Here is a 12140-nt window from a genome sequence, read left to right on the forward strand (position 1 = left end):
TGCTTTCTTTTTTCCACAAAAAAAATTTATTCTTTATATGCCTTGTTTTGTGACAATAGTGGCACTCCACATTCTTGTACTGAAACCTCAACATGCTCCCACTTTTTTTTCTACCACTATTTTATTCTTTCTTTTGGCTTCTTCCCCTATTCTCTGTAACAAGTACTCCTAAATGAGATGAAGTTCTCTGTCTCTTCCTTCTCATCTCCTCACTAAGCGCACCAATCTTTGTCATTTGCAAAGAAATATTACCATTAGGGGTAGCACTTATCATCAAAACCCGAAATGTCTCGCATGAATCCGTAAAGAGTGTAATAGGAATAGTTCCAATAGATCATTATCAAATTTTATACCTACTCCTACTAATTGATCATAACGTCCTTGAAATTCACTCAAGTGATTTGAAATTGGAGTTCCTTCCTTGTACTTCAACTCTACAAAAATTTTCAGCAAGTACAATTTATTAGTCATTGACTTAGAAGCATACAAGGACTCAAGCTTATCACATAGGCTTCTCACATGTGTCTCATTAGCAACAAAATTATAAACATTATCATCAACAAACTGCCTGATAAATCCACATACCTGTTGATGGTCAAAATCTCATTCTTCATCTGACTTGGATTTCGGTTTATTGGAAGCAAAAACAAGAAGATGCAAAATTTTTCACAAATAACAAGTCCTTCATCTTGCCCTTCCATAGGTCATAATTTTATCCATTCAAAGAAATCATTATAGTATGTGCCTCCATCATTCACACAAGTTGAACAATCTCTGAACCAAAGAGCGTTGATGCCACTTTGATGGGAAAAATGACCGAAAAATTATAACAACTTAACAAAGAGTAATAACACAACAAAAATTCAATATCCATTATTGTGAGAATCTACAAGGAGCACAAAAAACAAATAGAGAAAAAACAGCATTCAAAGCACAAAGAGACACCAATGATTTTTAACGTGAAAACCCCTCAAAGTAAGGGTAAAAACCATGAATTGTTCAGACCAAAGAAAAATTCAGTATGATCAATAATAGGGTATAAAAGAGTATTTAATAAAAACACCAAATGGTGTTTTCAAATAACCAAACTAACTAAGCACAAATGCTTACAAATGAGAACAAAGCAGATGAAAATTCTCCAAGATAAAGTTGTTGATGTGAAGTTATTTTCTCCCAAACTAGACCTCTGATTGACGATTTGAATGATCAAAATAAAGAACTATAAGTTTGAAACCCATTGTCCAAAAATCATCCAAATCCAACGGTGAACGACTTCAATAATGACGAAAACACCAATGTAGACTTGTGTTATGCGGGAAAAACTTTCTTTCTTCCTTTCTTTTTCTTGGCTTTTCTTTCTTTTCAAATAACTCTTATGTTATCTACTAATATGACTCCTCTCCACTTAAATAAAATGAGACATGATGATCCACATTATTTGAACATATACTCCACATGGAGTCTAATAACCTAACATAATTTTAGATTAAAGATAAATTTACAATTTACCTTCCTCAATTTTATTATTTAAGATAAAAAACCCTTGTATACACATTTACTCAATATTAAATTATTCTTTATATTAGTTTAGTGCATTTGTTTATTAACCTGAAGATTGAATAATTTTTTTTAACACAAACCTCTTCTGAGTATTCAATCCTCAAAATATTCACAAAATAAAAAAAAAAAAACTAACTTGTTCACATTAAAAAAAATAAAACAAAACTCTATCTTCTGGTAAAAATATAAATATTATATGCAATAATAAGTCCAAATTAAAAAATATAAAATCGTAAGTTGTTGAAATTTTTAAAAAATGTTATTAGTTAAACCAAATATAATTTGCTTAATGATAATATAACACATAAAAGTTACCAATTGTATTTTTCAATATATAAAATAATGAGTTCCTTACTAGGCTTTTCTTAATTTTAAACTTTCGGTGCCTTATGCTACTCTTTCAATTTGATGACTAATTGAACACATTTGACAGGATGTGGTTTGGTTCAGTGCTATTAACAATTGTTCAGAATTTAATACATTGACCATTTAACTAAGCAGTCTTTAGTCAATCAAATACGCCTTAATTGACATATAAATTTGATTATCTTGAAAGAAATAGGCACACTGTCTTTGATTCATTTTTAATTTTTCGTGGTGCCCACTCCTACCTTTTTTTCTTCATTGTTATTTTCGTCGACCTCTTTTCTTGAATAAAAAAATTATGGTCAAGTCCTAAATACAACTAAGTTTATATTCAGAGACACACCTCATAGTTTCTTTCAAAACTTACGTGTCTTGTTTATCAACCAAATGTTGAAGCTGTCGTTTTCTATCACTAATTGATTAAAATCTATACAAATAGGAGTCAAAAGCTTCTTTGGCAATACATAGCACATTATATTAAAAATATGTAAATATATTAAAAATGGTAAAATCTCTTATTTAATCACAATGTCAGAATGAACATAATATAATTTTTATATTACAAAAAATAAAAAAGATAGAAAATCTATTTAGAGAAAAGAATAAAAAAAGTATATTAAAGGATTTGAACATAATAACATATTAAAGCCATTTATTTTTATTTATGTCCGAACAATAAAACGCTCTTATGAAGAAAGCTAATAAAGTGATACATGTCTAAGTTGGAAAAACCTGAAAAAATGAATGAGATTAAATTAAAAAATTGTAGTTTAAATTAAATTGAATATTTTTAGTCAATTTTAGTTAATCTAATATAAAATTTTAATAAATTTAAATTGGTTCGTTACATATCATTATACATTTTTAAGTGTAACCGTTTATTTAAAATAATTTTTTGTCTCCTACTCTCCAATGTTGTCTTTTCCTTTTTTTAGATCATATGGAAACCAAAGTGATAAAAATGATAAGACTACTTTATCTCTATTTATCGAAAGGACTATGATATGTTAACAATTATATTATTGATCTGTATATTTGAAACGGACCAATCACAAACTACCATACAGGCTGTTGTAAATAAGTTGTCGAAAAAGTTGTTAAAAAATTATTTTCCTTATAGAAAACTTAAGGAATGTGTGACATCCTCACGATCATAAAATCTTCCACCATTCAATACGACATTTCACAATCTGTGTCAGTGTTGACGTCACGATCTGCAAGATATTGACACAGTTCACTAGGCAACTCACATGCCCATCTTCAACAATAATATTTTGAAGGGCAAGCTTATAAGAAGTAAGGAGGTTCACGATTATATTTTCAAATATAAGGCGAGCATATGTAAATCCTTTTTGCTTGTAGTCTTTACTCAAGCTTAAGACTTGAAGGATCTATGTACTCTATGTATTAAATGGAACATATTGATTGAATAATATGACCGATCATCCAAATATAGATGAAACTGATAAATCATTATTAGAATCAACTAATCATCTAATTAATATAAACACGTCAAGCAATAAGGTTTAAATGGAATTTAGTTATGATTAAGCCGACTTTAATAAAAAATTCATAAAGAAAACTATAAATAATTAAAATATAGATTATTGGAGTTTTTATTACACATTTATTATATCATTAATTATTTACCCGATTGAATCCTTTTGTATGAAAACACTTATAGTATCTAACTTTGATAGATTAAAAACCATTAACAAAAAAAAGACAACAATAAAATAAAAGACCAGAAAATTATTTTAAACGAACTTTCCTTCCTAAAGAAAGATACACCAATAAACAATCTATTACATAAAATAATAATCACATTAAAAAAAAGGTAAACATTATACACAAGAGTCCCAATCGCATAAGGTTGGACCATTTCGGCTTTCAGAATTCCCAGTGTCTATTTGCGAATTGGATATGCTTTATAAGTCACAAACATACTGAACCTCTGATGTAACTTCTCACTGCAAAAACCACGAAATTGCATTCAGTTTCCTCTTCTCTTTATTTTATTTATTCTACTTAATTATATATGCTTCACTAAATTAAATCCTTTATTATTTATTCAAATTGATTAGAAATAATCACTTTTGATGCAAGAGAAAAGGACACGTCAAAATTAATAAATTTTGTAATCAATTTCATCTTTCCTGTATCAATTGGTTTATGTTGTTTCATTATTTTTCCTTTATTTATCTTCCCAGCACTATATTTAGAGTGCACGTTTTGATTTATCCATTACAATAAATTCAGGCGCAATGGAATGAGCGAATCTTGGTAGTAACGGAAATGATAGAAAACACACAAAAATTAATTAACTAATTTCTTACAGAAAAGCAAAGAGAAAAAGGCAAGAAACATGGACGGTGGCACTGTAAACGTACCATGGCCTTAATTTTTGTCTTAAAAATAACAACAAAGATAACAATAACCCTTCTCCTTCTCTTTCTCTTTCGTTTTCTCTCTCTCTTATTGTTTTATTTATTTATTTTCTTTCCTTCCTATTCTGTTCATCTCACCGCCCTTTTTCCGTCATCATCGTTGTCATAATTCATCCACACACGACGCACTTTTTTCTTTTCTTCTTTCCCTGCAACTCCTTCTCTTTCTCTCTGAATTGCAAATCTCAAAAGCCTCAAAAGTTAGAAAGAGAAAGACCGCGCTCAGAAGCAGCAATAATTCACCTTCTTTTCCAACTATATTACTCTGTCTCTCTCCACCTCATCATCGCCGTTGAGATCTCAGGTATATACGTCACTTGAATTTGGCGTCGCTCAATTCAAATTTTCTATGTTCTCTTACACCACCTAACGCTGATTTTTCTATTTCTTCGTCGCCGTTGTTGTGTTATCTAAATCCTTGTTTGCTCTCCTTGTTTTCTAATTTTGTCGAGTTTCGTGTGCGGTGATCTGTGTGTATTTCTCTTCGTTGTGTTGTGCTTTTTCTTTTGGTTTTGGATCGGTATTTTGAATTTTCGTCGTTATTGTACTTTCTCTTTTAGGCGATTCGCTCTTTTCTGTTGTGATTTTGGATTTTGGTCGTGTTTCGAAGCTTTGGAAAATTCGCTTTTTTTTTGTCTGTTTGCTTTTAATTTGAGAGGAGAAATGAAAAAAATGAAGTGAATATTGGATGACCGGTGCTGGTGGATCTTAGTATTCAAGTCTAACGTAATTGGAGTTTCTAAGTTTAAAATTTGTTCGTTTTTTTTTTCTTTTTAAATTGGTGTTTGATCCTTTAAGACCTATCAACTCAGTGCTCAAAATTCCACGGGTTTATAATTACATAGCTGTGAGTGTAATCTTACATAGGTTCTCTGGTTTTGGTAAAAAAATGAAATGCTTTCCCGAGTTGGCTACTGTTGATTTGGTTTTATTTGAGAGAGGTTTATTGTGGAGCAAGCTGTAGAAGAGAAATTATTCGTAGAAATCTTTGCAGTTTGCAGCGATAGCGCTCAAAGGTGGTATTATTGCCCTTGGTTTACAGTATCAGCCTAATTGGAGAACTGGGAAGCCTGGGACAGGAATGTCATAGATGGTTGTTCTAGTAAAGAGGACCTTGTTGCTTCATTGGTCAAAGAAGTAATCTGTGGTGAAAATAGTGCAATTATGGGACACTGTTATTTTGCGTATAAATATTAATTTGCAAATGCTAATTGGTTGACGAGAAGAAGTTGCAGAAAGAAGATAAAAATAAGAGAAAACGATACCGTTCCTTTATTGGTAATTGATGATATCATTTGTCAAATTGTGATTTGTGATGGTGGAGAAATGCTGAAGCTGATGAAATATGTTGATTGTAACTGCCTAATCATGGATGCTTAAATCAGTTACGAATGAGTTTTTTTAAGATAAAGATGACTTTTCCTTTTCCATCTCAAACATTGCTTGAGAATATTGACAAGACATATGATGTTACTGAATAGAATGATTGGCCAAACCTTGTTATGAAAGGTACTTTGCACTTGTGATAGCCTGAAAATTTTTAACTTTCTTCTGTTATAGCACTCGTGCACAGTGAATTCAGTTTTTTGTCAACTAAGAAACTAGGTTGACTCCAATCCAAATAGAATCTATCTAAGTTTGGTTAGCTTATGTTTCTGTGTGTGTTTATGTGTTTGAAAGTATGTATGTATGCATATAACAAGGACAAGTTGTTTCTTTAGAAAATTTGAAATATTTCTTGTAGAGCAGTTTTAGTTAGGCAACTTCTGAAATTAAATTCTACTACTTTTTAAAAAACATGCTTTACCACAACCTTATGTGAAGCATACTTTTTTTCTTCTATCATTAAACATTTTTTTTTGTTTTCTGACATAATAATAAACCAGATTTGAGTTCTTTTGGGTCTCAATGTCTTCAAATTTATGTCCTGTTCTATATATTTTTAATATATTTTTAATTCAAGCATCTCTCTGCTTACTTTTATTTGAATATATGTCTGTAGTTCAGTTGGTTGGACTACTTAGTTTTAAAATCCCAAAGTTTGGTTTGAACCTGAATGTAGATCTGTTGTTGATCTCAACATATGTTCCTTTTTCTCCTTTTTGAAGCAGGATGGATTTGTGTGTGTTTCCACCTATTGAACCGATATCCATCTAATTTCTCCTTAAGTTCCAATCTCTAGCCTAAATTTATGTTTGTCAATGCCTGACATGAAACTTCCATAGAGCCTATGGGTATTGGAGAATATGAAAGGTGGCACATTTAGTGGATGTTTGGAATTTGGGAAGAAATCTTTCTATGATTTATTCTCCCAGAACAAACTGGAAAATCTTTCAGCCCGTGCTATGGTTGATAGTTGAAAGATACAGAAAACTATTTTATGTTTAAGGAAGTGAAGGCTTTTGATGCCTGATGTTCTCTACATGTCATTTGATACTCATAAGCTTTAATCATGCACTCATATGCACAATAGTGTCTTTTTAGGGAATATGCAACTGCTTTATGTGCATAGTGACGAATGGTTTTCTTGTTCTTTTTTTTTGTTAACATCGGTTTCTTCATGCAGTGGATTTCCTTCACATTTGCACACATTGTAGAGAGAGGATACTTTAGAAGGGAACTTGAGCCATGTCTAGCTCAGCGAAAGTTTTGGATCCTGCATTTCAGGGAGTTGGTCAAAGAGTGTATCCTTTTAGTAAAGGGTTTGATTTATAAAAAAATATGGAATATATATATATATATATATATATATATCTTTATTACTTGTGTAAAGTTGAGGAGTAAAATATAAGAAAGAATAATTGAACCATTAAGCTATCAACACGACTGATTCACTATCATTTGGTCTATTTGTTGAAATTAACTTTTATCAATAAGAATCATGGATAACATTAGACATTAGATCAGAAGGTTATAGAGTCTCTGGATCCATGTCGTGAACTTTTTACTCTGAATACTGTTGGGTTTAGACATGAATAATTTTATGGCTTGCATTCATGTTATTTTTTACATATTGAAATATACCATATGCTTTGAGAGTTTGAAACTTGACATTCTGTAGAGGAACTGAAATATGGAGGATTGAGAATTTTCAGCCAGTTCCTCTGCCCAAATCTGATCATGGGAAATTCTACATGGGAGATTCTTATATCATCTTGCAGGTGTGTACTATATCCAATATTACCTTGGACACATTGATATGTTTGCAAGTGTATGTGATGTGGCAGTTTGGTGACAAGGCTGGAAATTTTGGAGATAGTTGATCTTTTTTAACCCTTTGTGCAATGCTGTAAATTACTCACTTCATTTCTCTGAAGATTAAAGTAGATGATAATCCACAGGGTTAGTTTAGATACAATATACATGATGTATAAGGAAAACAGCACAATCACATAACTTCATTAAGTGTGAAATATAGGTTGTTATCTTTTTTCTTTCATTTATATTTTGAGCAATTGTTCTATGGGCCTATGCAGACAACTCAAGGCAAAAGTGGCACTTATTTTTATGATTTGCATTTCTGGATTGGAAAAGATACAAGTCAGGTAAGTTTGGACTTTCACCCTCCTCCCTCTCCATCCTGAATCATGTGAAATTTATCTTAAATTACTTGTTCTCCCTCCTTAAATGAAGAGGTTGGTAAAAAGGTGAAGCTTGTAGAGATGTGTTTTTTTAAAATTAAACTATTTCAAGTTTTTTTTTTTTGAAATTTAACTATTCCAAGGTGTTTTTACTGTCTTGCTTTTAATATATTTAGATGTTTGAGTTATTTTGAACATGGTTTACATCTGTTTGGAAATACTAAACCAATGAATATCTTTTTGACAGAATAATAGTCTTGATTGACACTGATTTTAATTCTAGGATGAGGCTGGAACTGCAGCCATTAAAACCGTTGAACTAGATGCTGCTCTTGGAGGGCGTGCAGTGCAGCACAGGGAAATCCAAGGACATGAATCTGACAAGTTTTTGTCATACTTTAAACCATGTATAATACCATTAGCGGGTGGTGTGGCATCTGGGTTTACAAAACCTGAAGAAGAGGAGTTTGAAACACGTTTATATGTATGCAAAGGGAAAAGAGTTGTTAGATTGAGACAGGTATAGTGTTCTATTTTTGTTAAATTCATTAATCTGGAGAACATGCAGTTAAACATTTTTTCTTTTTGATAGATCCCTTTTGCAAGGTCTTCATTGAATCATGATGATGTATTCATAGCCGACACTGAGAATAAGATATTCCAGTTCAATGGTGCAAATTCCAATATTCAGGAAAGAGCCAAATCTTTGGAAGTTATACAATTCCTTAAAGAAAAATATCATAAAGGGAAATGTGATGTTGCAATTGTTGGTAGGGAAATTTTCCTATTACATTATTCAGTACTTCTGTTCATCAGATGCACTCCATTTAGTTTTTAACTTAATAAAAACTACTCCGCTTTTCAGATGATGGTAAGTTAGACACAGAGTCTGACTCAGGTGAGTTTTGGGTCCTCTTTGGTGGTTTTGCTCCCATTGGGAAGAAGGTAATCAGTGAGGATGATGTTATTCCAGAGTCAATTCCTGCTCAGCTTTATAGGTATGTTGGTTTTATGCTCCTCAAGCCCTATTGCCCTTCCTCCACTACATGCATCTGTTTTGAGAAGGTTATACAACTAGAGATTGTATTTGGTCATTTTTTAACGAAGACAAAATAATACAATCAAAACAAATGAATTTTCAGTTACTTTTTTTTTATTTTTTAAATCAGTAAATCATCTGATGTGCAAGTAAGATCAAAGACAATTAGAGAAGTTATTTATAATTAATTTCTATACTACCTTATTTTTTGTAAAAAATGGTATTAAGATACCATATGCTCTTGTTTTCATCTATGTTAGGAGAATACTGACAGAAACCTAACACTGAATGGATATGGGGGAAGACACTCCTATTAAGAAGGGGATTAGAAAATCAGATAAAAGTTTTAGAGATGATGTCAAAAGGATCTTCTTGTAGATATATTTATTGACATTGAGCCCAATTCCATTTTTTGGTCAATGCATGGGTTTTACGCCCAATTTCTGTGTATTTTTGTGTCAAATGAGATTTTGTTTGAAATCGATGGTGTTTTTAATTCTTCTAATTCTACCTAATGAATGAATATGCCTTTTCGTTGCTGCTGCTTATCAAATTTTAATGCGGACAACAATTTTTTCCCAGTTAAATAACACTATCATCAACTCATTAAAATTTGTAATGATGGGGACATGGATATTGTTGGGGGTATAAATCTCACATTAAGTAGTATGAGAGACTAAGTAGAGTATTTAAGTGTTAGTGCTCACCTCAATATTATCATCATATTAGTTAAAATATTTAATGAAAGTGACTTGGGTATTATGGGGTCTAGATCGCATTTTAAGTAGTATTAGAGTATGTAAGTCCTTTACTGTGCTCATTAATCAATATTAGAGCTGGTTGTTAGGGTTTCAAAGGGAAATTTTGAAGGGTTCTCACGCACAAGGAAGTTGAATGAAGTGTTACATAATGAAGTACTGTAGAGTTATCCAGTGATAGGTTGGCTTTTAGGAATGGTGTAATGATTGGATTTAGTATTACAGAGAGCCCGATTGCTACATTGAGTAGATTGAGATATTTGGTTGAGTATTGAGCAGTATGAGATAGTAATTTTTTCAATATAAATTCGTATGAAGTTTATGCTTCATTTGCTCTATATGTGTGCATTAGTTTTAGTTTTTTGATCTGGAAGAAAAGTTGACATTATCATGCATTGATTAGCATTATGATCGTGGACAATGGTTCATTGTGATAACTAAAATGAGGAATAACTCCATATGCACTCTCCTTCCAGTATTGCTAATGGTGAGGTTACCCCCGTGGAAGGTGAACTGTCTAAATCATTGTTGGAAAACAACAAATGCTATCTATTGGACTGTGGTGCTGAGATATTTGTCTGGGTTGGTCGGGTAACTCAAGTAGAAGAACGAAAAGCATGCTGCCAAGCTGCTGAGGTAATGCCATTCTAGAATCTATTTCTTACATAATCCATCCCTTTGTTAGTTAAAAGAGGATCATTAATTTATGAATATCTGCAGGAGTTTGTTGCAAGCCAAAATAGGCCAAAATCTACAAGGATAACCAGGATTATTCAAGGTTACGAGACGCATTCATTTAAGTCCAACTTTGATTCTTGGCCATCTGGGTCTGCTAATACCAATGCAGAGGAAGGAAGAGGGAAAGTTGCAGGTGAATGTCATTTCTTCCCTCATGTATTTTTAATTGCCATTGTGTAGATAGCCACACTGACAAGTGTGCTATTTGATGCACTGTTAGCACTGCTTAAGCAACAAGGTATGGGTGTCAAAGGAATGGCCAAAAGTACCCCAGTAAATGAGGAAATTCCACCTTTGCTTGAAGGAGGTGGGAAGATAGAGGTGAGGTTATAATTTCCTTTATAAACTTTCCTTGGCTTTATTAATTACACCTCTGAACATGTAATATTTTTTCAATTTTTAGGTATGGCGAATTAGTGGAGATGCCAAGACCGCATTGCCAAAGGAGGAGATTGGTAAATTCTATAGTGGAGATTGTTATATTGTACTGTACACATACCATACCGGTGAGAGGAAAGAAGACTTCTTCTTGTGCTGTTGGTTTGGTAAAGACAGCATCGAGGTAATTTATGTCCTTCAGTTTGAGGTCTGGATTCATTATGATTGTGAGGATTGTAATTTTCAATTTGATACTATTTCAGTGCCAAACACTATTAGGACTGAACTAGAATTTGTATGTATAGGCAAATATGTTTTTGTAATTTAACTTGGTTGAAAATTTTTGGCTGTGATTGACGTTGTGAATATCAAAGCCTTAGCTTTATTTATTGGTGTCTTAGCAAGATATCTTTGGATACATGTGATCAAACTATACTGTTAGTTATCATGATCTATATCTGTAATGTCATTTCATATCAAACAATCTATACCTGGATAAATTATATCCATCTATATATCTTTACATATACATACATGCGTGTGCAGTAGTGCATGCCAGGCTCACACACACCTTTACATACATACATGCATAGATACATACATATATATATATATATATGTGTGTGTGTGTGTGTGTGTGTGTGTGTGTGGTATCTTGACTCTTGGAAATAAAATTGCAATGAAAATAGGGGGACTGGTGAATGTTTATTGGGTTAAACTACTTTTCTCCCAGGAATTAAATCAAAGCAAAAAAGTAGAAACTTATGAAAGTTGCTATAATTAGTAGTAGGATCTTTTACGGAAATTTGTTAGGAATCTGGGTAAGAATCCTAACTTTCTACCTCACTCGCACATTCCAGTAAAACTCACAACAAGAAATGGTAATGAACTGAACTGTATTCACATCAAAGAATCAAGAATACAACTAGGAAAACCAGGAGCTTAACCTCCTTCACCAGGTCTGAACCGGTCTACAAACTCAAAGGTAAAAACTGTCCCCCCTAACTACAAAAGAGGTCCTTTTATAGACCTTTTCCGCCCCCTTAACTGCTCAACAGTTAAGTACTCATCTTTATTTCTCTACTATCTTTGTCCTTTCATAAACCCTCCATGTCCTAACATTACTCCCCCCTTGAGGATCAACCTTGTCCCCAAGGTTGAACTCTGGAAAATGCTCTTGCATTGTTATCTTGTCTTCCCAAGTTGCACTATCCGCCTCTCCTGCTTGCCATTCAACTAGAACCTGATCCCGCCTGTCCTCCCCTTGTTGTTG

General features: G+C 32.5%; 1 pseudogene across 1 annotated transcript; it reads left to right on the plus strand.

Annotated features, from left to right (window-relative positions):
- The first annotated feature begins 4356 nt into the window (after window positions 1-4356).
- Window positions 4357-11210, plus strand: LOC148196543 (villin-3-like; annotated as a pseudogene). Its single transcript, XR_015781070.1, has 11 exons — window positions 4357-4677; window positions 6940-7057; window positions 7435-7534; window positions 7850-7918; window positions 8238-8474; window positions 8547-8724; window positions 8820-8952; window positions 10228-10387; window positions 10472-10622; window positions 10710-10810; window positions 10893-11210. The product of XR_015781070.1 is annotated as a villin-3-like (transcript).
- Window positions 11211-12140: the final 930 nt, after the last annotated feature.

This window comes from Vigna umbellata, chromosome 7 (genome assembly GCF_029865625.1).
Source record: "Vigna umbellata cultivar VRB3 chromosome 7, Vumbellata_1.0, whole genome shotgun sequence".
NCBI classification, from domain to species: domain Eukaryota; kingdom Viridiplantae; phylum Streptophyta; class Magnoliopsida; order Fabales; family Fabaceae; genus Vigna; species Vigna umbellata.